The sequence below is a fragment of the Mobula hypostoma genome, chromosome 20 (genome assembly GCF_963921235.1).
Source record: "Mobula hypostoma chromosome 20, sMobHyp1.1, whole genome shotgun sequence".
NCBI lineage: Eukaryota > Metazoa > Chordata > Chondrichthyes > Myliobatiformes > Myliobatidae > Mobula > Mobula hypostoma.
In genome coordinates, this window is record NC_086116.1 from 47,002,248 (window position 1) to 47,029,175 (window position 26,928).

The 26,928-nt window shown below is 41.8% G+C and overlaps 1 long non-coding RNA gene across 1 annotated transcript; it reads right to left on the reverse strand.

Moving 5' to 3' along the window:
• Positions 1-366: 366 nt before the first annotated feature.
• LOC134359208 (uncharacterized) lies at positions 367-26,928 on the reverse strand. Its single transcript, XR_010021066.1, has 3 exons — positions 26,808-26,928; positions 10,234-10,310; positions 367-1,089 (listed from the first exon to the last, which is right to left on the reverse strand). It is a non-coding gene; the product is annotated as an uncharacterized LOC134359208 (long non-coding RNA).

A 26,928-nucleotide genomic window follows, 5' to 3' on the forward strand; every position in this document is an offset into this window, starting at 1 on the left:
GTCACTGGCAGACAACCAGAAAAGGATCCTTTTATTCCCACTCGCTGTTGATACGTATCTCCTTGTAGGCATTGGTTCTAATTCTTCATAGCTCTTCTGTTTCACCTCTTTTCTTCACTTATTTATCCACGTTGGACTCAGTCAATAACTCTCACAGATCATCCACAATTTCATAACTTTATGTCAAATGTTTCTTCTGTTTTCTATGTTAAACCTCTTGCATTTAATCCCATCCAAGCCTACATATGGTCTATTCCATCCTTGTCCTGATTTGTACAACTTTATCAGGTCATCAACTTATCTTTTCTATTATTACAAAACAGAAAATTTGTAAACATTTTCATTTCAATTGTAGTTTCTTTAATCAGGAAGAATCTCAGAAAATTTCGCCAATGAAGATTTAGGTCCGTCAGTTTACAGAAATGATGAATGTTTCTTTGTAAAATGTATGTAAAAGTGATGTATTCCATGTATGTAAATGTGCTCATTAGAGAATGAAATTAAATATTCTGCATGAATGATGTTCTTTAAACATCAATGGATAAATTTTAATTGTTTAGCTGAGGTAATTTCATGGTTAAGAACTATTTAAAACAAATATTCCAATCCTGATATCAAAGTAGATATGACACAGTTGACTTAGGTTTCACAGAGCGACAAGGCGAACAAGTTTGCAGAAGTATCCATACAAAGGCACAGGATACACTTCACAGAGGCGTTTAGATCATTGGTGGCAGCCCCTGGCGTACCAGGCACTGCACAGCTCTGTGCTCCAGATTGTTGGAATCCCATGAACCTCTGCAGCAGCAACATGTGACACCCGAGATACTCTTTGGATAACCTTTCACTCAGGCTTTCCACGAACTCACCATGGTTCAATGACATTGTTTTTCTCTGTTTATTTTGTGGAGGAGAGTCTCACAACATTAAATCGGATCACTTGGCTGTCCTTCTCTGACTTGCATACAGGCTAAAGGACAACGCTCCAGAGTTTAGGACAACAAAGGGTGGTCACAGGAGGCAGAGGGGTGGCTGCGGGATTGTTTTGAATCAGTGGACTGGGCCGTGTTCAAGGACTCATCTGAGGATCTGCATGAATACAACATGATTGTCACGGATTTTATTAAAACAGTTGTAGACTTTATACTTTACTTTATACTTTATACTTTATTGTCGCCAAACAATTGGTACTAGAACTTACAATCATCACAGCAATATTTGATTCTGCGCTTCCCACTCCCTGGATTACAAATATTAAAAATAGTAAAACTTAGTAAATATTAAAAATTTAAATTATAAATCATAAATAGAAAATAGAAAAATGGTAAGTAAGATAGTGCAAAAAAACTGAGAGGCAGGTCCGGATATTTGGAAGGTATAGCCCAGATCCGGGTCAGGATCTGTTCAGCAGTCTTATCACAGTTGGAAAGTAGCTGTTCCCAAATCTGGCCGTACGAGTCATCAAGCTCCTGAGCCTTCTCCCGGAGGGAAGAGGGACGAAGAGGGATGAGTCTATCCCCCCAAAATCATTCCACGTCTTCCCCATTCAGAAGCCCTGGATGAACCATGAGGTCCACAATCTGCTGAGGGTGGGATCAAAGACATTCAAGTCTGGAGACAAGGTCCAGGTCTGATATCCAGAAAGCTATCTCACAGGCAAAATTTGGCAATTCCAGACTAAATTTGAATCAGTGAAGGATGCTCAACAGTTGTTGTAGGGCTTAAATACTATCACCTCTTATAAAGATAAATCAAGTGAAATAGGTGACAGAAGGCCCTCGCTTCTAGGTGACCTCAATGTCATCTATGCTTGCTTTGACCAGAAAAACATGGACAAGCTATCACAAACTCCCACAGCCCCCGACAATCCTGTGATTTCAATCTTCTCGCTAATGCCATCAGGAAGAAGGTACAGGAGCCTCAGAGCTCACACCACCAGGTCCAGGGACAGTTATTACCCCTCAGTCATCAGGCTTTTGAACCAGAGGGGATAACTTCACTTGCCCCATCACTGAACCATTCCACAACCCATGAATTCACTTTCAAGGGCTCTTCATCTCATGTTCTCATATTTATTGCTTATTTGCTTATTTTTGTTATTTCTTTCTTTTTGTATTTGCACAGCTTGTTGTCTTTTGCACACTGGTTGAATGTCCAAATTGACCAGCATCTGCAGATTTCCTCGTGTTTGTGTCACAAAGTCTTTTGTTGAGTCTATTATGGTTATTATACTATAGATGTCCTCAAGACAATGTATCCCATGATTGTACACGGTGACATATATATACTTTGATAATAAATTTACTTTGAACTTTGAACTTATTGCAAGGCCTAGATAGAGTGGATGTGGAGAGGATGTTTCCAATGGTGGGAGAGTGTAGGAACAGAGTGCACAGCTTTGGAATAGAGATTCCTTTAGAACAGAGATTAGAAGGTATTTACTTAACCAGAGGGTGGTGAATCTGAGGAATTGATTGCCACAGACACTGTGAAGGGCAGGTCATTGGGTATATTTAAAGTGGAGACTGATAGGTTTTTGATTAGTAAAGATTAGGGAGAGAAGCAGGAGAATGGGTTTGAGAGGAAAAATCGAGCAGCTTCAATGGGTTGAGTAACTTCATTCTGTTCCTATGTTTCCTGATCTAACAAATAAAAATTATGAAGCTTGAAAACTTCAGTCTACTCTAAGCAGTCATCTTCTGATGACTCCAAATGGCAAAATATAATGAATAATAAAGAAAAACTTTGCCAAAATAAACCAACAAGATGAGACAGGGAATAAAGTTTTGCCATGTGTGCAGAAATGCTTTTTTTAACCCAGTCTGTAAGATATCCCAGGCTGAGGGAAAATCAAAAGATTTGGCAGTGTAAAATGGGTTGGAAAAGAAGAAGATAAACATAGGAGAACTGATGATCACAACATTAAAGATTCCAGAATATGTTTGAGAGAGAAAAAAATTAAAAGAATGTGATCAGTTAGAAGTATGCTAATTTTAAGAGACTGAGAATGAAATAAAGGCAAGTAATCTGAAACCATCTGCTGACAAAGAAACTGACCAGTGGACAGTTAAACAGTGAACAATAGAATGTGGGAAAAGTAAAACTACATAGAAAGCCAGAGCAATGACACACCATGGGTGAATAAAGAAATAAAGGGCAAAATTGAAACTAAGCAAGGCCAAAGGAAATATGACAAGATTAAGAATTAATTTTAATATACAGTTAATAAAGTACATGAAAACAATAAAATTAAAATTTTACCATATAATCTCAGTACTTGGTTACTGGCGTGTGTGTGTGCATGGAGTTTATTGTAAAAGACGGAGCTTGTGATATAAACCACATGGACTATGAGCCTGAGGTATACATCTTACAAAGGAGGTCGTAAACACAAAATACTCTGCAGATGCTGGGGTCAAAGCAACACTCACAACACGCTGGAGGAACTCAGCAGGTTGGGCAGCATCCGTGGAAAAGTCGACTCAACGTTTCCACGGATGCTGCCCGACCTGCTGAGTTCCTCCAGCACGTTTTGAGTGTTGCTGTTGCAAAGGAGGCCTGAGCTGGAGAGGTACAGAGTCTGTACAAAGTTTCGGGACATTATAGAGGTGGGGAGGGGGATTTGAAATATTTATTAACTTTCAGAATTAGAAATGAATATCTGCTCACTCACTGTGATTGACAAGGGTGAGTCTAGATTGTACACAAAGTTGTTTGGCACAGAGACTTCTGACAATTGGTAAATTGGATTGTAGTATTGAGTGGATAAATTTGTCTACACAGTGGTCAAGGAGATAGCAGTCTCCGTAAGAATGAAAAAATCATCTATCAGAGAGACCCTAAATGTCCCTCTAGTCAGTGCCATCCTCCTACACTGTCCAGGGGAGGAGGCTGACAGTATTCCACTGGGACATGATCAGGTATTGTTACGACACGTTTTGGGGCTAGGACATACAGCGAACATTGACTTCAACAAATAATCTTCAGATCTGAATAACACACATAAAAGTTGCTGGTGAACGCAGCAGGCCAGGCAGCATCTCTAGGAAGAGGTGCAGTCGACGTTTCAGGCCGAGACCCTTCGTCAGGATTAACTGAAGGAAGAGTGAGTAAGGAATCCTTCAGTTAGTCCTGACGAAGGGTCTCGGCCTGAAACGTCGACTGCGCCTCTTCCTAGAGATGCTGCTTGGCCTGCTGTGTTCACCAGCAACTTTTATGTGTGTTGCTTGAATTTCCAGCATCTGCAGAATTCCTGTTGTTCAGATCCGAATATAGGTTGTAGATTAAATTTAAAATGCAGCTTGGAACAGTAAAATGCAGACCAGGCAGACCAGGAAACAGGCATTTGACTGAATGTCTGCACATGCATGAATGCAGTCAACATCCCATGACATGAATACAACAGGATTTATTTTGGGTGTGTTGGTGGGAAGATCCAGGTATCTGAAAACTACATGTAACTCAAAAGAAATACTGTGAGGGCAACAAGTTGTCCTGTTGTTACCTTTGTTCTTTAACATAAAAATGAGCTGGTTCTCAGCTTCTCTTCCTCTTGCGCCAGCCTCAGATCAGTCGAACATGGTATATGGAGCACGTTACAGTGAAGTCACCACAGAAGTTGGGTGTATACAACCAGGCTCCCCCATACTGGTGCAGGCACTGGAACTTTATTTTCAGGAGACCAGCTGGGTTTGCCACCGTGTGTCTCTCTCACTGCAGAGCGTTCTCAGCAGGGGTCATGGAATGTGAATTGTTATCAAGATAGAGGGTGACCTTGATTGCTACCTCCAGCCTCTGACAATAATGGTATACACCATAATAAAAGGCAGACGTGGGGTAGATAAAATCTTTTTCTCATGGTTGAGGTATCAGAAACAAGGAGTGACATGTTTAATGTGAAAGGAAGGAGTTATAAAGGAAATTTAGTTTTATTTTGCACACAATGATTACACGAGCAGCATGGAACTCTAGCAGTTAGTACAATTGCTTTACAATTGCAATCATCAGCTGGGATTTGATTCCAGCCACTGTCAGTAAAGAATTTGTGCAGTCACCCCATTATTGTGTGGGTTCCGGGTGCTCCAAAGATGTACACTTAGGGTTGGAGAGTAGTGGGTATTCTATGTTGGCACTGGAAGTGTAGCCTCACTTATGGGCTGCCTTGAGCATAATCCTCAACTTGTGTTGGTTGTTGATGCAAAATGATGCATTTCGATATACAGTACATGTGTCAAATAAAGCTGGGCAGTTTGTTCTCCCTGAAGATGAAGGCATTCACCATCCACAACCACCTGAACACTGACAGAATGGAAATCATTTCAGATGATGAAAACATTCAGGTGGGTGCCCTAAGGTTCAATGAATGTTCTTCGTGTCTTGCTAAAAAGCTATGCTGGCAGTTCCCACAGCAGAGATGCCACCTGGATTAAAATGAGATTAACTCATCTCTGTGTGAATACCTGATGAAGCAGTAAGCAATGAACGTGAGAAAGGGAAGAGATTTTCTGCAGAAGCTTCAAGAATCCTGCGGAAGAAGCTGGTGTAGCCACATGCAAGGATCTGGTGGTGAGGAGGTTTCGAGACAACGTGGTTTTGGCCATGGAGAATGCAGTCCAGGTATCAGATCAGGGCTGAAGGTGCTCCTATGTATCACTGTGCTGATGGTCTTAGAAAAGCTGAGCATGTAATGAAATGGTTCATCAGAGACAGGTTCAGGTCTGACGCAGAGTCTCTGAAAACTCAGTGGAGGAGCTCAGGGGCGGGGAAGCCGTAGTTTGCCTCCTACCCTGAAGTCCCCAGCCTGCCCTGAGTGACAAGTTGGGGACTTCAGGGTGTATGTATATACATGTATATGGTATGTGTATATTCACAAATTTCACAGCAAATGCCAGTGATATTAAATCTGATTCTGATTCTGAAAATACCTATAACATTACTGCTGTTAGCAGTGTTAGCCTCTGGACAGTGGAATGTGTTTCAGTAGTCTGCAGTCAATTCTGAAACCACTTGGTCAAGTCCCCCAGTATCAGCAGAATGACTCTTTAAATAGACATAAAGGAGATAACATAGTGAGATATGCTTCAGGATCATTGGCGTTTTAAAACTCTTTCTTACAGTGATAAGGTGAAAATTGACATTGGGCAAGAGGCACCGTTGTTAACTGTGTAACTGACGCTGGAAAAGTGTCAGGAGAGCTTATTTAAATAGGCAGTCGTGTCCACTCCAATCTCCCAATGGGTATGATTCCCCGCATAAATGTTCACTGCTGTGATCTAATCTAGTTTAAATAGGTTTCACGAGCAATTTGAACAGAAAAAAATGCCAATCAAGTTAATGAGGCAATTGATTCATAATGAAAGATTACTCAGTGGAATACAGCTTTCCAAATAATTTTTCCAACTTTGCAACCAGCTGTGTCATGGCTGATTTCTCTTGGACATTCAGATAGAACATATTCTTCCCTCTACTGTGATATTTCACCACAGCAAACTTGCTTTCCGACCAAATGACAAATATGTAGAAAGATTAAATCAATCATTACTGTCACATTGTCCAGACAGAAATCGTGGAGCTACTGCCAACCTGCAGTACTTAATATGAAAAGCATAAATGCATCAATAAAATGACATTTCTGGCAAGTTCTTCTGAGTTTCCAAAACTCTCGACTGACTTAACAGAACAGCTGATTGTTGAAACCTGAACCTAGTGAAAATGCCAAGTTCACTGCTCCACTTACAAAGTTGCTTTCCCCAGTAAAATTACTTGATCTGCAAAGAAAGCAAGAATTGTTTGAGACTGACATATGAAGCTGCGGTTTGACGACAATACATTGCAGTCAGATCATTGTGCCAGGAGATTAAATTTGATTAGATCATTTTTAATAAAATTGAAAGCTTGATTATTATTTATCATTTTACAGTGAAATTGTATGAACTCACTTTGAAGTTTATGGACAGAAAAACATCATTGGACCATTGTAGCCAGAGTAGATACATTCCAAAAATAGAAAACCATTGCAGATCTCAAGGGGAATAATTATATACGTAATGGTTCTTAATTATGGGAACATTCTAAAAATATGAAATGAAGTCTTGCATATACTCAAGTACTAGCCATAGATTCTCAGGCTGATGGCTGCTGGTTTAGATCAGAGTGCTTACGGATGGACTTGCGCATCTCTGACAATGGAACAATTGAACATCAAGCACAAGAAGAAGAGACAATATACAAACCTTAGGATTTAGGCATCAGAATTCCATTCTTATAGAGCATACTGTAGATTCTGACTTTGCATGAACTATTGATATGTTCATTGAGTTTCCTGGTGACACTTTACATAGCTTTCAGATTGCGCCATTGAATTTCCTGGTGACCTGGAGTCATATAAGAAGTCCAGACATGACTGCTGCAAAAGGGCAATTCTGAACTAAACTGGGATTACTGATGGACACCTGACAGGTTTGCACAAGGTGAGATAAGATAGCGTAAGTGGCAAACTGTGAACCCACTCCACAATCTAGGAACTCACTTCCAAGGACTCTGCAATTCATGTTTTCAGTATTATTTACTTACTTTTTAAGATTTGTGTAATTTGTCTTCTTTTTGCAAATTGGTTGATTATCAGTCTTTTCATTAATCCGATTTCATTTTTTGTCTTACTGTGAATGACTGCAAGAAAGTCACTCTCAGGGTAATAACATATATGGTGACATATACATTGAAGGACAGACTATCTCCTGAATTAGTTGAATGCCTTCTGTGCACACTTTGAAAAGGAGAAATGTGACACACCCACATGAGCCCACACATTCCTGGATGACCCTTACCCAATAAGGGTAAGAACAGAATGATTGGCAGATGAAAGTGTGGCTGAGGAATTGGTGCAGAGGGGCAGGGTTTCAGATTTCTGGATCATTGGGATCTCTTCTGGGGAAGGTATGACCCGTACAAAGTGGATGGGTTACACCTGAATATGTGAGGTGGGAAATATCTTTGCAGCCAGATTTGCTGGAGCTGTTGGGGAGGGCTTAAACTAATTTGGCGAGGGGATGGGAACCAGAGTGAGAGGACTGAGCATAAGCTAATTGGTATTCGAGTCAATGCAGTGTGTAGTGACACTATGAAGGACAGGCAGATGATAGGGTAAAATTGCAGGCAGTAGATGAGCTGAAGTGTGACATGGGGATAAAATTAAAAAGAGAGATGAATACATGAATGAAGGTGTTATATTTGAATGCACACTGTATATGGAATAAGGTAGATGATCTTGTAGTGCATTTAGAGATTGGCAGGTATGACGTGAGCATCATGAGTCATGGCTGAAAGAAGATCATAGTTGGGAGCTTAACATCCAAGAATACACATTGAATCGAAAGGACAGACAGGTAGGTAGAGGGGGTGGGTTGGCTCTGTGGTAAAAAATGATATCAAATCCTTAGAAAGAGGTAACATAGGATTGGGAGATATATAATCCTTATGGGTAGAGTTAAGAAACTGCAAGGGTAAAAAGACCCTGATGGAAGTTATATACAGGCCTCTAAACAGTAGCCAGGATGTGGAATACAAATTACAATGGGAGATATAAATGTTACAATAGTCATGGGGGATTTCAATATGCAGGTAGATTGAGAAAATCAGTTTGGTGCTGGATACCAAGAGAGAGAATTTGTAGAACTTGTTGAGATGGCGTTTTAGAGCAGCTTGTGGTTGAGCCCACTAGGGAAAAAGCAATTCTGGACTGGGTGTTGTTTCATTAGGGAGTTTAACGTCAAGGAAACCTTGGGAAGCAGTGATCATAATACGATAGAATTCACCCTACAGTTTGAGAGGGAGAAGCTAAAGAGATGTATCAGTATTACGGTGGAATAAAGGGAAGTACAGAGGCAACAGAGGAGTTTCTGAGAGCAATTTGGAAGGCTCAAGGTAGATAGACGAAGTATTCTAAAACGAGGATGACGCATCCTTAGCTGGAAAGGGAAGTCAAAGACAGCATAAAAACATATAGAAAAAATTAGTGGAAAGTTAGAGGATTGGGAAACTTTTAAAAATGGATGATAGGTGGAGGGGCAGGTAGTGTTAAGGAAGCAGATCATCTGCAGAAGGACTTAGACAGATTGGGAGAATGGACAAAGAAGTACCAGATGGAATATAGTGTAGAGAAGTGCATTGTCATACACTTTGGTAGAAGAAATAAAAGTGTAGACTATTCTCTAAACTGGGAGAAATTTCAATAATCCAAGGTGCAAAGGGACTTGGAAGTCCACACGTAGAATCCCCTGAAGGTTAACGTGCAGGTTGAGTGTGTAGAAAGGAAGGCAAATACAATGTTAGAATACAAAAGCAAGGGTGTATTGGTGAGGCTTTAGGTAAAATGTGTGATGAATACACGACCAAAGGTGTTATATTTGATTGCACGCAGTATATGGAATGAGGTAAGACCGCACGAAGTATTGTGAGCAGTTCTGGGCCGCTTACATAGGAAAGGATGTGCTGGCATTTGAGAGGATCCAGAAGAGGTTCACAAGAATTATTTCAGGAATGAAAGGGGTAATGTATGATGAATCTGGGTCTATACTCGCTGGAGCTTAGAAGAATGAGGGAGGAGCTCATTGAAACCTATCAAATATTGAAAGGTCTAGATAGAGTGGATGAGGAGAGGCTGTTTCCTATAGTGGGGGAATCTAGGACCAGAGGGCATGGTTTCAGAATTGAGAGACATCCATATAGAACAGAGATGAGGAGGAATTTCTTTAGCCAGAGGGTTAGCGAAAACTGTGGAATTCATTTGCACCGGCAGCTGTGGAGGCCAAGTCATTGGGTATATTTAAAGCGGAGGTCATTAGTTGTTAGCTTAGTTTAGTTATTAGTTTATTGGTTTAGGCAGGGTGTCAAAGGTTACATAGAGAAGGCAGGAGAATGTGGTTGACAGAGATAATAAATCAGTGGTGCTGGAATGGTGGAGCAGAATTGATGGGCCAAATGGTTGAACTCAACTCCTCTGTCTCATGGTCTTTATGGTATTCTCCGTTTCTGAGACCAACATCTGGGCATCTTTCAAAGAGGCTGATTGTCTGGTCCAGGTGACATACCTGGCCGTTACTAAAGATGTGTGTGGACCAACTGGCTGGGAAATTTATGTACATATTTAACTTCTCCTCCTTCTGCAGTCTGAGGTTCCCACCCACTTCAAAATGAAATTTTTTACCATGAATCAGCTCTTATGTCAGACATTACCTAGATCTTCTTCAATTTACCACAATGCATCAACAACAGATATGATTTCTCGGGCTCTTCACGCTGCTCTAAACAATCTGGAAAACAGGAATGCATACATCAGGCAATCATCAACTGCAGCTTAGTGTCCAATAAAATCATCCCTTCCGAACTCTTGATGAAACTTCAGGACCTGGTCCTCTGTACCTCCCTCTGCAACTGGATCCTTTCCTCATTTGGGGGGTAGCAACATCTCCTCATGAATATCTGTGACCTTTAACACAGATGCAGCTCAAGGCTGTGTGCTTAGCCCCCTGCCCTACTCCTTACACACACATGACAGTGCAGCTAAACACATTTCCAATGCCATGTACCAAACTCACCAATGGCACCACTGTTGTTGTACCAATCACAGGTGAAATGAGTCAACGCAAAATAGGATGCCTGGTTGAATAGCGCCACAATAACAACCTCTTGCACAATGTCAGTAAAACCACTGATTGTTGGCTTCAGTAAGGGACAGGAGGGTGAGGAGGCACCTGCTTATATTGATGACCAGCAGTGGAGAGAGTTGGCAGCTTTTTAAATCTCTGGGTGTTGACGTATTTAATGACCCGAACTGCACCTAGCACAGAGATGCAATCATAAGGTGCACCAGAATCTTTACTTTCCTAGAATGTTAAGGATGTGCAGCTTGTCACTGAACACTCTAACAAACATCTACAGATCTACTGTTGGAAATGTCCTGATTGCTTGCATCATGGTCTGGTACCGCTATTCAAATGTGCTGGGTATAGAAAGCCGTACGGAGCAGTGGACTCTATCCTAATAATCACAGGCATGCCCCTCCCCATCATCGGTAACATCTGCAGGAGGCACTGCCTTAAGAAGGCAACATCTATCATCAAAGATGCCCACCACCCAAGCCATCTCATCTTCTTGTAGCTACCAAAGGGCAGGAGGTACAGAAGACGGAAATCTCACACCTTCCCATTCAGGAACAGCTACTTCCCTTCAACGATTTGGTTTGTGAATAAACCCACACAACTGTTATCACTATGGTATAGCAACACCATGGTAACTTTGGCCACTTGGCACTAGAATGGGCTTTTTCTTGTTTGCTCTAATTGTGATCTTCCCTTTATAATTGTACATAATTTATAAGTTTCTCTTGTGAATGTTGTGTCTCTAATGCTGTTGTAATTAGGTTTCTCATTGTGCATGCATGTACAGTACTTATGACAATAAATTTGACTTTGACTTAAATTGGTTATTATTTACCAGGTTGAAAACTGAAGTCCAGAGCTATATGCATGATCTTCATTAGTATCAAGAACACTACAATCTCAATACCAGATGCTTCAGAACTCTGCTGTGCACATTTTAACAGGAGTGATGATGAGATTCAAACCCGCAGAGACCATGAGTCTAAGGCGTAAGTCAAGCATTATTTGAATAAATAAACTATTTTTACCACTACCTGGTATAAAAATGTGCCTCCTTGACATTTGTTTTTTCTCTCCTTTCAGCTTCAACACATTGAAAGGTGCCGAAACATTAACATATCATAACCTGAAGTAAGTATTTAAAGTCATTTATTTCAGACTAAGTGCTACATCTACAAAGGAAGATTGTTTTTTGATTCAGTAATAGGCCTCTCATGGGAACTATGAAAAGTTAGAGGTAGAGCAAGTTTGAATATGCAGAAAAGATGAGAGGCTAGGGAAAGTAGAGATGGGAGGAGAAAACAAAGGGAAGATGGAAGTGCAGGGATTAAACCATTAGCATAACCCTAACGCAAACATGAGAAAATCTGCAGATGATGGAAATTCAAGCAACACACACAAAATGCTGGTGGAACCCACAAGGTCTTGGGCCGAAACGTCGACTGCACCTCTTCCTATAGATGCTGCCTGGCCTGCTGCGTTCACCAGCATTTTGTGTGTGTAGCATAGCCCTAACTCTCATTTTGTCTATCACTTTGATTCTCCAATCTACACCCATTCAGATTGTTTGGACGACTATGTCTAATATTGTCCAATATAAGCTCAGGGAATGGCACCATATTTTACAAACATATTTGTCCAGCCTTTCAGACTCATTACTGAATTGATGGATTTCGGAAAAATCTTCCACATCCTGTAGCTCATATTCCCCCAATTCAGAGACTTTCGTCCCCTGTTTTCTTTTGCTTTAATTTCACACACTTACTCATACTTCAGCTCTTCCTTTTCCCTCTTAAATAAAGCTTTTACCAACCAGTCTCATTCATCGCTCCTTTCACGACTTGATCATTGACCTACAACCAAAGAATATTTGCAGTGAGAGAGAACATGGCCTGAATAGTTGTTCATTTACAGTCAATCGGAACAACTCAGGAGTGTACACTGTATGAATTCCTCTGTTGATAACTATTAAGAACTAATAAGTGTAGGCAGTTTTATAGTACTGTCATAGTATCAATAGTTTTATAATTTGTTCTGTATTTTATTTAAATACGTAATTTGTAACTGAACTAAACGGTTGTTTGTCTTTACACTTTTAAAACATAGAAATCTACAGCACATTACAGGCCCTTCGGCCCACAATGTTGTGCCAACCATGTAACCTACTCTAGAAACTGCCTGGAATTTCCTTTCCGCATATCCTTCTATTTTTCTAAGCTCCATGTATCTAGCTAAGAGGCTCTTGATTGACTATATTGTATCCACCTCTACCACTGACAGTGGCAGTGTATTCCACGCACCCACCACTCTCTGTGCGAAAAACTTGCTTCTGACATCTGCCTTGTCTCTACCTCCAAGCACCTTAAAGCTATGCCCCCTCACGTTAGCAATTTCAGCCCTGGGAAAAAGCCTCTAGCTATCCACACGATCAATGCCCCTCATCATCAGATACACCTGTATCAGGTCACCTCTCATCCTCCGTTGCTCCAAGGAGAAAAGGCCGAGTTCACTCAACCTGTTCTCATAAGGCTTGCTAACCAATCCAGGCAACATCCTTGTAAATCTCCTCTGCACTCTTTCTATAGTATCCACATCCTTCATGTAGCGAGGTGACCAGATCTGAATACAGTACTCCAAGTGGGGTCTAACTAAGATCTTATATAGCTGTAACATTACCTCCCGGCTCTTGAACTCAGTCCCATGCCATCATACCATACACCTTTTTAACAACACTGTCAATGGGCGCAGCAGCTTTGAGTGTCCCATAGACACAGACTCCAAGATCTCACTGATCCTCCACACTGCCAAGAGTCTTACCATTAATACTATATCTGTCTTCAAATCTGACTTATCAAAATGAACTTCGTCACACATTTGGACATTAAATGACATTAAACAATCTTGAATGTTGAATCTCGAACATTTGTGGTTGGTACATTTGGTAGTATAAACTTCAAAGTGAAAAAAGCACAAACATACCACCAAACAACAGGAATTCTGCAGATGCTGGAAATTCAAGCAACACACATCAAAGTTGCTGGTGAACGCAGCAGGCCAGGCAGTATCTCTAGGAAGAGGTACAGTCGACGTTTCAGGCCGAGACCCTTCGTCAGGACTAACTGAAGGAAGAGTTAGTAAGAGATTTGAAAGTGGGAGGGGGAGGGGGAGATCCAAAATGATAGGAGAAGACAGGAGGGGGAGGGGTGGAGCCAAGAGCTGGACAGGTGATTGGCAAAGGGGATATGAGAGGGTCATGGGGCAGGAGGTCCAGGGAGAAAGACAAGGGGGGGGGGAACCCATAGGATGAGCAAGGGGTATAGTCAGAGGGACGGAGGGAGAAAAAGGAGAGTGAGAGAAAGAATGTGTGTATAAAAATAAATAACGGATGGGATACGAGGGGGAGGTTGGGTATTAGCGGAAGTTAGAGAAGTCAGCGTTCATGCCATCAGGTTGGAGGCTACCCAGACGGAATATAAGGTGTTGTTCCTCCAACCTGAGTGTGGCTTCATCTTGACAGTAGAGGAGGCCGTGGATAGACATGTCAGAATGGGTCTCTCACATGACTCGCTGTCACTATATCCTCCTACTGGATCCACAGTCTGCAAAGAGGTGGGTGGCCTTTTCTTCCACACCACATCTATCCAAGGATAGAGTTCTTTGGGGGTGATATGTAGTCTGTCGAGGAAAGATCTGACCCTCTCACCACCAGCCAAGCGAGCTCTTGGTGCTTGTTGGTCAGATCTGACAATGAGACATTCTGCCAGATGCTTGGGACTATTGGCTCAGGGAACAAGCCCGCAGGATCCAGAGTTCCTGTCCCATAGTGTCTACAGTACATTCTGCACTGACCTCTGCCTGACAGAGATGTGGTCAAAGGTGTTCACTTGGAAGAACTCTTCAACAAAGGACAGGTAATGCAGCTTTGACCAGCTGGGCATCAGAAGGAAATGAGTCGTAGCACCAAGTGTTAAATATTCAACCTCCTGAGCTTTGCTGCCTTTAATCACATTATTGCTGACCCGTGACCTCACTCTGCATATGAATAGGTAGCTGATTAGAAGACTTTTCCTGTCCAGGTTATGCTGTTAGTATTTTGAATATTCTTTTACTCTTGATACAGTGTACTTTGGTAAACACATCAAAAACCTGTAGTCATGATAATCCCCATTCCACCATTTTCATGACAACTCTATCAAAAGAGCTTCCCTCTTGTATTCACAGTATCTCTGATTGGATGAAGAGCAAAAAAAAACTACTGATATAGAATAGAAAAAAAAACTACAGATACTGGAAATTTTAAAAAAGCAGCAAATATTGGAAACACTCAGCAAGTCTGAGGAAAGAGAAATTGAGTTAAAGTTTCCATAGGTGCTACCTGTACTGTTAAGTGTTTCCAATATTTTCTGTTTCTATCAGAATAGAATTGTTCCTTTTGAAGCCTTTTTTTTTGGGCTCCACTGGTAACATAGTAAACAGGCACCTGGCTCACATCTTTTTGCCATAACTGGGATAAATATTTATCCTCTTTCTGGTTTTCAAGCCTTGTGAGAATGAACTTTGTTTCCATTAAATGGTATGGCTGAGACTAGAAACAGAGTACTGAGGCACAAATTTCCACAATTGAAACCACTATAGACATCAACTAATACATAATCAACAAGTTACTTTGACCATAAGATTAACATTAAATATTTATTAACCAGTTAGTGGCAAATGTAGTCTCCTAATAAATTATTTCATTATTTTCCTTTAAATCCTTATTGAATAAACCCATTTTGAATAACAAAAGTTTACTACTAGGATTTTTTAAGAGGCCTCTTTAGCAGAGCACAAGAGTTAAAAGAAATACTTTTAAATTGGCTGCAGTCTTAGTCCTTTAGTTAATTCATTAATGCAGAGTAAGTCAGCAATTCTGTACACAAGTCAGCTGGCCTAGTTTTTCACCCCTACAGAAGTTAAAAGCTTGCCTTCTCGTGGAGGATTATAATAAAAGACAAAACAAATATGCTTTCTTTCTGTCTCCTTAACTGTATGAAAGAACAATGTAATGCAGTTTTTGAGATGCAATGATGTGTTTATGCAAATTGTATCACACACTGACACACACCAAAAGGTTTTACAACCATGGAACTGCTTGTTCCATTAGAAAATTAGTTACACGATTTTAAAAGCCTTTCCATTTATAAGGCATCACTGTAATTCAGAGATTCCCAACCTTTTTAATGCCGTGGACACAGTCATTTTATGAGTACTTTGAGTTTTATAGCTGCAAAATGAATTTAACTGCTATGGTAAATATTGGGATTGTGATCATAGACATGAAATAGTGAAGATCATTTCTTTCCATGTAAAAATATTATTGGTCAGCCTCCTTTCCAGTGGATCAAACTTAGACCTGAAATGCCTGGATCACTGGTGGCTCTGTAACTGCCACAGAAATTCCAATCCATAATCCATTATCCCCACAGACTGCTACAGTCTTTATCCAAACCTACTTCAAATTGTATCTGTATTCTTCAATTGCCATCAGTAGTGAAACATTGTCCCAACTTTAAAAATAGTCTCTGTGAAAAATTATTTGAACTTGCCTCTTCTTTCTGCTAATGATACTTTTGAGTTTAAAACCTTTATTACTGATCCATCCATTGGTCATGATAATCATTGTTTATTCTCAGAAGAACCTGCCACTAATAAGATTTTGCTTTCATTCTCTCTCTTCCGTTGTGATGGTAAAGATCTCCAAATATTTGACCTTCCTACCTCAATACAATTCCATAGTCTTGGTATGCTTTTACTGAGTTATGGTATATATTTTATTTCTTCCTGATATATTAGTCCTAGAACATTGTAGGGGCATCTGTTAGTCTTGCGAGACTCACTCTCCAGGGCACAGGCCTGGGCAAGGTTGTATGGAAGACCAGCAGTTGCCCATGCTGCAAGTCTCCCCTCTCCACGACACCAATGTTGTCCAAGGGAAGGGCATTAGGACCCATACAGCTTGCACCAGTGTCGTCGCACAGCAATGTGTGATTAAGTGCCTTGCTCGAGGACACAATACATTGCTTTGGCTGGGGTTTGAACTCACAACCGTCAGGTCGCTAGTCCAAAGCCTTAACCACTTGGCCACCTGCCCACCAATGTAGAACATTGTACAATATTATAATTCAACTCTAACAAATAGTCTGCACAGATTCAACATCGCCCCACCTTTTATTTTGACAGGAGGGTTTTCATGGATCGTTTGCTAGCAGTATAAGGGAAAATAACTTCATTTCTGCCTGCAGCCAAAATAATTGATTCCAGCTCAGTCAGTAGCAAAATGACAAATTTCTCATGGAACCTATATTCCAGTCCCATTCAACACAAGAGAAAGATGAAAGGGGATAGATCTGAACATCAGGTTGGATCTCGTTGGCTATAGAGCCAGTTCTGAAGGGGAATGGTTTGCATTTATCCACTTCAAAGGCTGGGATTTCCTTGCAAGACTATTCAAATCCTCGCCTGATCAAGGCACCTGAACTTGTCAGTTCACGCTGCGTGGAGACTGGGCTTGCTAAGTGTCCCACTATCACACTGCCCATTGCCTCTTGCCAAAGGATCTGATACTCCATTTCTTTCACTAGCATTTCCAAAGCCCCAGCAGAAGTAATTTATTTTGCATTAATTTAATGTTTCTTAATTTATGTGCTGTTTGATATATTAGTTAACTTCATGATTTAAAATGAATTTTACTTAATTTTTTACAACTTTTAAGTATCTGTAAATGTTAGCCACATTAAAAATCATTGACAGCTTTTACAGCCAGCAAAGCCAGTGGCGGAAGGGTTATTGACAAAAGAAATTGGCCATCCAACCTTTGAGCCTGATACACCGATTATAAAGAGCATGGCTAATGTTTTGCTTCAGGGACTGACAGGGTATTTTTGACACCAAGTTCTCTCTCCCAACTTGCCTTCAGAGCAGCGGAGCATACCAGTGAGATTGGCTTCCTCCACCTTGAGCTGGTAAGTACAGACATGAGAAGGACTAATTGATGACTCCAGGCAGAGAAAGTCAGGCCAACAATATTGATCAGATTACAGTACTCAGTTTCTCCATCTGACGAGTATGTCTGTTTGTCTAGGTACCATATCCAATTTGGACTTTGGTGACCATGGTTTTCCATATAGGTCTATCCTTCGTTTTTTTGGATGACTTCCATTTCCTTGATGTGTAGCCACCTGGCTATGCTTTTAATGTACATAAATCAAGGTCTTCCTCTAGGTTTGCTCCCCTCAATCTTTCCAGAGAGTATGAGTTTTTCTAGTTCATCTTTCCGCATGATGTGTCCTAGGAATCTGAGTTGTCTTTCTCTTATTGTTGGTATGAGTGACCAAACTGCTTGGGCTCTTCTGAGAACTTTTTCATTTGATGTGTGTGTGGTCCATGATATTTTTAACATTCTCCTGTAGAACCATAATTCAGCTGCTTCTAGTCTCTTTTCCATTGCTGGGGAAATGGTCCGGCATTCACTTCCGAGTATACGTATCAATAATTTCTGTTATTAATTATTAATCATAACTATTCATAACTATATTACTTGCATTGTATTATTTAAGCCAGAAAATAATGGACATGTAACAGCCTTCTGGTTGAGAAAGTGTCAGAGCTACATGATTTTTCTGAGTTTCTCCAGGAGTTCTCCCAGTAGCTGCTGTAAAAAAGGATATTGTGAGCATTCTTCTCCATTGAAGACCTTCATTTATTAATTCTAAACATAATTCAGATGGGAAACAAGCTGTTTGATCACACTGGTCCTTTGATCATGCTGGAGAGTCCTCTGCATTCATCCAATCAGAGCTGGCAACACTTAGCTTGGGGAGAAAGAAACACCAAAAGGTGAAGTCTCTGGAAGTTTGAAACAAAGCAGAAAAATGTTGCACGTATCAGCTGCAATGGAAAGAATAGGCGAGTGTCTCCAGCACCCAGTCTTAACCAGTTGTTAGTGACAAGCAATCTCACAGATCATCAGGGCTGAGAAGTACTTGGAAATGGTTAATTGCTAAATCAAATCTATGTAAATTATTGGGAGAAATAATGAATAAATTGCTAGCTTTAGATTAAAAATTCAAATTTATTTCTGCACATTGATACAGCTAACAGATCAGACTAGACATTTTACTGTACACCTACAAAGTGACAAATCTATTCTCTTGGCCTGATGGACTAAAACTGCTACCCACAATACTTAGCAACAGAACAGTTCAAATCTAAAAAGCTGTGTGACGTGAAATGAAGTGTATTATTAAGATGGATCTATTGGTCCATTCAGATGAAATTTAGAACATAGAACATAGAACGTTACAGCACAGTACAGGCCCTTCAGCCCACGATGTTCTGCCAACACTTAAACCCACTCTAAAAAGAAGTACGTTTTGTGCTTAATTTTTTACAATCCCATGATATTATACTGATCAAAAATGTAATACATGCTTATTTCTTTCTGGCTTTATTATAATAGTAACCAAAGACAATGCTTTTTTGAACTGCGTGGTTTTCAGTTTTCGGTATTGGCTCTTTCTCAACCTCAAACAAACCCATTTCACAGCTTCCTGAAACTATACGTCTATCCATGTACTCTATAGAAGTTGGAGAAGGGGCTCTGGGAATTGCTCCCAATGTACAACAAATTACCTCTTGGTCTTTATTCAGACTGTTTGAGAGTTTGACTACTCCAAAAGAATCAGCATGCCCACATTGGTGCCTGGTATAAGAATGAGGGCTTTTGAATCCAGGGCAAAATTCAATTATTTCTGTGAATATCTAGAGACTGGAGGCTGGAGCCTGATTTCAATTCCAACACCGTGTTCAATCTGCCACTTTCTTTCCTATTCTTCCAAACCCTCCAAGTCCTTCTACAAACTCCCTACTTCCTTATCATTGCCTGCCCCACCACCAATCATTGTCTCTTCCACAAATCACAAACAAGAGAAAATCTGCAGATGCTGGAAATCCAAGCAGCACACACAAAATGCTAGAGGAACTCAGCAGGCCAGGCAGCATCTAGGGAAAAGAGAACAGTCGACATTTTGGGCCGAGACCCTTCAGCAGGCCCGTTGCATTCCTCCAGCATTCTGTGTGCATTACAAAGTCATCAAATCCAGGTCATCCAGATCATTTACAAAAGATGTAAAAAGCAGTGAATCCAACACTGATCCATGCAGAACTCCATTAATCACTGGCAGGCAACCAGTAAAGGCCCCCTTTATTAGCAACTCTTTACTTTCTACCAGACAGCCAATCACAACTTATGCTGGTAACTTTTCTGTAAGTTCTTGAGCTCCTACCTTGTTTAAAAGTCTCATGAGTGGCACGTTGTCAAAGGCCTGCAAATCCAAGTAAGCAACAGTCACTAAATTTCTTTTGTCCATCCTGCTTGTTACTTCCTTAAAGAATTCCAAAGGATTTGTCAGGCAAGATCACCCCTTAAGGAATTCATGCTGGTTTCAGCCTACTTTATCATGTGCTTCCAAGTGTCCCAAAACCTCATTCTTAATAATGAACTCCAGGACACAATGGACTAATATGTTCTTGTTGCATTTTTGTTAGATTTTGTGTGTGTGTGTGGGGAGGGGGGTTTAAGGGCCAATGTTCCTGTTGTATTTCGTGTGGGAGGAGGGGTGTTTTGGGGTTGATGATCATGTTGCCATTCTTTCTTTGTGCAGGGTGGGGGTGGGTTTGTTGTTTATCTCTGAATTGACTTCCATGGTTTTTCATTGTTTTGTTGCTACCTGGAGAAGACAAATCTCAGAGTTGTATACTGCACACATACTTTGATAATAAATGAACCTTTGAATTATGGAGAGAGGGTGTAATGTATTTTAGTTATGCCATCACCAGTGCTACAGAAAATCTTGTAAGGTCATCAGTCTGAAATGTAAATTGTATTTCTCTCAGCACAGGTGTTGCCTACCTACCACCTATCTCATTCTTTTTCGGGGAGATCAGTTCGCTCTGATTAGAATTTTTTTTGCAAGTCAAGTCGAACAATTGTGACAATATTTCATGACAGTGGAATTTTGCTGTCCTACTATATATTTCTGCTGTCTTGCTCCTTTGCTTTATGCAGTGGAACGTGTGACAAACAGGTTATGTAATCTGCTCCAAGGCCATGGGGAGACAATGCATCAAGACAAGATTCCCATGGGATCTTTGACAGCAGTGCTTATATTAACCCTTGTGATCTTAGCCAGCAATTTGTCACTTCAGAGGAATTGCAAATGAACAAATGTCTTGCCCTTGAGGACTGTGTTTGCAAACATCCGTGCCGAAACGTGATACGAATTGTTAATTGCCTTTGGGCCAATTTTATACTAAGCAGAGAGGGACTTGGCTCCAGGTGTATCCAATGATGCTTGGAAGATTTACATATCTGTCTCTGTGCTGGATTTGACCCTTGTTAACAATGTATTTTTAAAGTGAGGTGAATTTTCACCTTCAGTACTTTGGCAGAATGGATACAGCTAGGCAATATGATGGAAGTGACACTGGTTCTTCAACACATTAACACCTGCCCACCAGCACAACAGGGACAAAGTTCCCCTTGTCCTCACCTACCACCCCACCAGCCTCCGGATCCAGCACATTATCCTCCGCAACTTCCGCCACCTTCAACAGGACCCCACCACTAAGCACATCTTTCCCTCTCCACCCCTTTCTGCTTTCCACAGGGATCGGTCCTTCTGCGACTCTCTGGTCCACACGTCCCTCCCCATGGATCTCCTACCTGGCACTTACCCCTGTAAGCGCAAGTGCTACACCTGTCCCTATACCTCCTCTCTTGCCACCAGTCAGGGCCCCAAACAGTCCTTCCAGGTGAGGCAACACTTCACTTGTGAGTCTGTTGGGGTCATCTATTGCATCCGGTGCTCCCAGTGCGGCCTCCTCTACATCGGTGAAACCCGACGCAGATTGGGGGACCGCTTTGTCAAGCACCTCCGCTCCGTCCACCACAATAGACAGGATCTCCCAGTGGCCACCCACTTCAACTCTGCTTCCCACTCCCATTCAGATATGTCCATACATGGCCTCCTCTACTGTCCTGATGAGGCTAAATTCAGGCTGGATGAGCATCACCTCATATACCGTCTAGGTAGTCTCCAGCCCCTTGGTATGACCATAGAATTCTCCAACTTACGGTAATTCCCTCCCCCTCCTTTCCCCTATCTCTATGTCACTCTGCCCCCTTCCCCAGCTGCCTATCACCTCCCTCATGGTTCCGCCTCCTTCTACTACCCATTGTGTTTTCCCCTATTCACCTTTCCTGCCTATCACCTCCCTGCCTCCCCTCCCCCACCCCTTTATCTTTCCCCTTACTGGCTTTTCACCTGGAACCTACCAGCCTTCTCCTTCCCACCCTCCCCCCACCTTCTTTATAGGGCCTCTGCCCCTTCCCTCTACAGTCCTGACGAAGGGTTCCGGCCCGAAACGTCGACCGATCTTTTCCACGGATGCTGCCCGACCTGCTGCGTTCCTCCAGCGTGTTGTGAGTGTTGCTTTGACCCCAGCATCTGCAGATTATTTTGTGTTTACATTAGCACCTGAGTTGCAAAGATTTAGATTACCCCTAGCAAATCCACAAATTAACTTTTACAAAATGGGTGAGCACATCCCCAAATGCAAATTATGAGCAGAAGTTAATCACTCCTTTAAACCTGCTCAGCCGTTTAATCTGGTCATGGTTCCTCTGAACACCATCTCGGCTCCACATCCTCATCTACCCCCAATGAGGGTGACACAGTAGAGTAGTGGTTAGCACAATGCTTTACAGTACAGGCGACACGGGTTCAATTCCAGCCACTGCCTCTAAGGAGGTTGTACACTCTCCCCTTGATTGCGTGGGTTTCCTCCGGGTGCTCCGGTTTCCTCCCACAGTCCAAAGACATACCGGGTGGTAGGCTAATTGGTCATTGTAAGTGGTGCTGTGATTAGGCTGGTATTGAATCAGGGGATGGCTGAGCGCATGACATGAAGGGTTGGAAGGACCTATTCTGTGTTGTATCTCAATAAATAAATAAATATACCCATGTAATCTTAAACACAAGAAAGTCTGCAGATTCTGGAAATCCAAAGCAAAGCACACAAATTGCCAGAGGAACTCAGCAGGTCAGGCAGCTTCCATGGAAATGAACAAACAGTCGACATTTCGGACTGAGAGCCTTCTTCCGACCTGGGTAAACTTTCAGGCCCTTGCTTATAAAGTATCGATGGAGGAAGTCAGCAGATCAGGCGTCATTTGTGGAGGGAAGTACACAAGAGGTTCTATCTATCTATCTATCTAAGTCTGTCTTCAATAATTAAGATGTGTGGGATCCGCAGTGAATTGATAGTTTGGATTCAGAATTGGCTTGCTGTAGAAGACAGGTCGTGTTGAAAGTGTTCTTCTGAATAGAGGTCCACGACTAATGCTGTGCAGGGATTATTGCTGGGACCTTTGTTGTTTGTAATGTATATAAGTAATTTGAATGAAAATGTCCAGCAGGATATAGGTAAACTAGTAGAGCTACTAGGACTTGATGTTTCAATCCCTATGGTAAATTGGCACTCTCGATGTTGGCAGTGGGTTTGGAGTGGTGACAAGGAGGGAGGGTAGGTACGTCATTGGGGTCATCAGGTGGGCATCCTCCTTCTTTGACGTTTCGTTAATAAGCCCACCACGTCTCCAGAGGGCTCAATGGTGCTACCTGGTGTCCCAGATATACCCCCTCAGTTCCATACCCTCCTGTCTTCATCTTGCAGCCCAGTTGTTGTCTTTCCTTTTAATCCAAATCCAATTACTGCTTTCTTCTGCTGTGTTTGACAAGGACTTGATTGCTTTTTGGAGGGAGTGACCCCTCACCCCCATCTTCTTCAATAGACTGGTCGTAGATGTAGCAACGAATCCCCTGCATCCCACTCCTACAGGGAAAATCTTGGTCTTCCAGCCATTCTGGGCAGCTTCAGTTGCCAGTTCAGAGTACTTGGTCTTTTTCCTCTCATAAGCTTCTTCGACACCATCTTCCCATGGTACTGTCAATTCCACAACATATGCCAGCTTGGCTGTTGTGGACCACAGGACCATGTCTGGCCGGAGTGTTGTAGCCACAATGTCTGGGGGAAACACAAGCTTTTCTTCCAAGTCCACGTCCATTTTCCAATCCCGAGCAACCTGCAGAATGCTTACATCCTTTGATGTTATATGGTGCTCTGGAGGTCGGCCTGCTGGTACAAATCATGTGATGTGGCCGATTTTGTGGGAGAGCATTTGTGATGATTCACCTCTGTTCCAAGATTGATGCCAGCTGTCTGAGAACTTGGTTATGCCGTCAAGTGTACCAACCCTGGGTGAGGCTTTGTGGTGCATCCTGTTAAAGTATGCCTTAGTGATCCAGGTGCTTGACAAAGAGAGCATGCGACTGTTTAATTAAAACAAAGCATCGCGAAAGCCTCAGGGCTGTGTTGACTCGACATGATCTCTGCCCAGTGCTCTGAATGTCAAAGTGAAGAAATTCAATGAAGCGCGGGTAAATGGCGGGAGTAACTGTGACTCTCTTAAGAGAAATATAGAACATAGGACAGTACAGCGCAGCCCACAATATTGTGCCAACCTTTTAACCCACTCCAAGATCAATCTAATGCTTCCCACTCTAGGGTAGACAGAATCTTTTCTCCCAGGGTAAATGCTAGTGGGGACACATTTATGGTGAGGGAAGGAATGTTTGAAGGAGATGCGTGAGGCAAGTTTTTTACACAAAGTGTGTGAGTGCCTAGAACAGGCTACTGTGTGTAATGGTAGAAGCAGATGTCACTTAAGAAGATTTTAGACAGGCACATGAACATTCAGGGAATAGCAGAAAAGTGGCTAAGTTTACTAAGTCTGAGGCTGTGATCTAGCTCCCCTCCACAGACACCTCTTTTTGTTGCTGTTTTCATGTATCTGCTTTCCAACATCTTCTCAGGTCTCCATGTTGATGCTGCCTCAGAGGATGAAGTTGAGCAGTGTGAAACCATCCTTTGGGTATAATGCAGGAGATATAGTTCTGAGGCAAAAAACAAATTGCTAGAGGAACTCTGTGAGCCAGCAGAAACTGTGAAGGGAAATGGACATGAATGGTTAAGACCCAATTCTGAAGCCAGGACAGTTTCCCACCTTCCATTTCACTTAGATGGTGATTTAAATGCCAAGCTGAAAATTACACCTCCCCTCTGAAGGTCAGGCACAAATGATTGGAAAGTCAACAAAAGTGCATACATAAACCAACATGAGGCTGTTTCCTAAATATACAAATGCTAAAATGTAAATCACATCAATGAGTAGAATCGCGGTACACTCCTGCCATGACAAATCAACACAGCTGGGCTCCCAAGCAAATGAAGGCTTACTAAATGAAGATAAAGGCAAAGTAAATCATGGTGAATTTTGTAAATGCATATTCAATAACGTTCTGTTTGACAAAACCTTTTCGCCTTTTGTCAATATGTTATAATTGGAATAAAAACACCCTCAAAGAATATAGTATATTAATTATACAAATTACATTTGTTTTTGCCTATTCCAAACATAGTTCACTGAACCAAAAGACTGACTTCAAACAATTATATTGAAGCCACATGAAGATAGAGAAGTCTGCAGAGGCTGGAATCTGGAGCAGTGGAAGGTTTTAACCTCAAATGTCAACATTTCCTTTCCTCCTACAGATGCTCTTTGACTAACTGAGTACCCCTGCGGATTGCTTGTTGTTTCGAGTAGCATTGAAGCCACACCTAAACAGGTCAATGTATAGGCTTAGAAGGTTGTGTATTCTGGTATTTGGCTGAAGCAGAAACCAGCCCGTGTCTGAATCGTGGTGTCCAAAGGTGTTTCTGAAATCAGGTTTTGGACCTGTTGGCCGTAGAGATTGCTCAATAAGACAAGCTTCCAGCAATGCAGGAGAAAGGTCAAATAAAATTTTCACTTGTACCACCATGACTGTTAGATACATTGATCAAAATGGGTTTGATTGCAAATAAATTAGATGGGATTCATCCAAGTTGCTGGTGAACGCAGCAGGCCAGGCAGCATCTCTAGGAAGAGGTACAGTCGACGTTTCAGGCCGAGACCCTTCGTCAGGAGGGTCTTCCTGGAGATGCTGCCTGGCCTCTTCCTAGAGATGCTGCGTGGCTTCCTGCGTTAACCAGCAACTTTGATGTGTGTTGCTTGAATTTCCAGCATCTGCAGAATTCCTGTTGTTTAGATGGGATTCATGCTGGTTTACAGGCTATCCCAGGAGCTGGAAACATCACAGGGACAGGGAGGGGGATGAGTTAAAATCAGATTAGTGACCCTGCAGTCATGAAGAGCAGGAGTTGAGATTATGGTTCAGAGATGTGTTCTAGTGTGGAGAGAGGGTCAGGAGTGGTGCAGATCAGAGAGGTTTACATTTCAGGTTAGGAAGAAACCTCCCATTGATTTTGAACCCACATTTAAGTAAGGCCTTTTCTAGCAGAATGGTAAAGACCCTTCATCTCCAGTGTTAACTGCACTGGCCTTTCCACAGATGCTGTTTAATCCCAGCATCCCAGATCCTGTTTTATTTTGCACTTCCAATGTCTGCAATTCTTTTGTGACTTTCAAAGCCTTTTATTGTTGCTTGTGATATCTAAAATTTATTTCTTTTAGTTTAACCTGCAGCAGAAATGAAATTATACACATGTCCATTTTTGAGGCTTTAACTGCCCCCAGTATTATTATTTATTGACCAGTAAGCTTCAACTGGAAATCAATGGAATTTCAGTTCCTTGTGTTTGCTACACCGCGGCTTCATTTTTTTTAACCTTTGATGAACTGGGTAAAATACTATTTTCCTAAACTCCTACCTGTCACACTCCAAGTTTCACACAGATTGAACATAGAACATAGAATAGTACAGCACAGTACAGGCCCTTCGGCCCACCATGTTGTGCCGACCCTCAAACCCTGCCTCCCATATAAGCCCCCACCTTAAATTCCTCCATATACCTGTCTAGTAGTCTCTTAAACTTCACTAGTGTATCTGCCTCCACCACTGACTCAGGCAGTGCATTCCACGCACCAACCACTCTCTGAGTAAAAAACCTTCCTCTAATATCCCCCTTGAACTTCCCACTCCTTACTTTCAAGCCATGTCATCTTGTATTAAGCAGTGGTGCCCTGGGGAAGAAGCGCCGGCTATCCACTCTATCTATTCCTCTTATTATCTTGTACACCTCTATCATGTCTCCTCTCATCCTCCTT